Consider the following 1,125-nt stretch of genomic DNA (forward strand, 5'->3'; position numbering starts at 1 on the left):
ATTTATTACAATTTGTTTATCTATGCATTTCGGTGGATGCTATTTTATATGGCCATATGTGTATTTGTGTTTATACTTCACTACATTTTATGAAATATATTTTAAAATACAGCAATGGAGATGAATGTTTAGATAGGACTTTGCAGTTGTGTCTAGAAGATCATCCAGGACAGCCTCAAAAAGACTGCCTGCTGAAGAGGAGGCTCAGAAAGAAATTTTAACAGTAGTGCTTTGTCCATTTAAATATTTGCAAACAGCAATAAGATCCCTTCTCAGCCTTCTCTTCTCCAGGCTGAACAGCCCCAGGTCTCTCAGCCCCTCCTTGTGAGGGAGATGCTTTGTGTCCCTCAAAAACTGTCTTCTTGAACTGGAGAGGCTGGAACTGGACACAGTACTTCAGATGAGAATCAGGGCAGAATACTTTTTACCTCAGTAATAAAACGATCATAGCTAACATTTCGGATCAGTTGGATACATGCTAGCAAGGAATCACATCCCTGATTTGACATTTAGGCAGAGAACTATTAAATTTCTGAGAACCTCTCTATTTTCTCTAACCTGCTACTCTTGCAGATTTTAGTTATTTTCTTCTGATGGTTCATGCTCGGAAATAAAAATTTCTGCCATCTATTCTCCTCTGTGTTCTTTGGGGTCTTTTCTAAGTGAGCTGAGTTATCTGTCCTTGTCACTACTTTACACACTGCACCAGTGTTACAGTTCACACATCTTGCTACAGTTTGTTTAGCATTTCATGTTTAAATAAACATTGACCTTACTCTCACTCTTTATGGTAAGCAGGCCACATTCAAGGAAACTCTCTCACTAGTCCAGCCAAAGATCTGCCCACGTATTGAAGAGATTACAGTGTGTACCAAAACTCAGGAGTTGTAAATGTTTTGACACTAGCAGTAGTCCTATAATCTCTATGAAGGGGGAAAAAAAAAAAAAAAAAAAAAAAAAAAAAGTATAAAATTATTACAAATGTGAAGTCATCGCAAAAGGAAGATGAGAACTAAAAGTGCTCATAAACCCACAAAGCTTTCTTTCTATGCTTTTTCATGCTCTTTCACGATTTCAGAACTAATACATGTTTTCTGTTGCACGTTTAATTGGGGGGGGGGGGGG

Source organism: Centrocercus urophasianus, unplaced genomic scaffold (genome assembly GCF_019232065.1).
Source record: "Centrocercus urophasianus isolate 14NV4802_14NV808 unplaced genomic scaffold, USGS_Curo_1.0 seq_10, whole genome shotgun sequence".
In the NCBI taxonomy this organism is placed as follows: domain Eukaryota; kingdom Metazoa; phylum Chordata; class Aves; order Galliformes; family Phasianidae; genus Centrocercus; species Centrocercus urophasianus.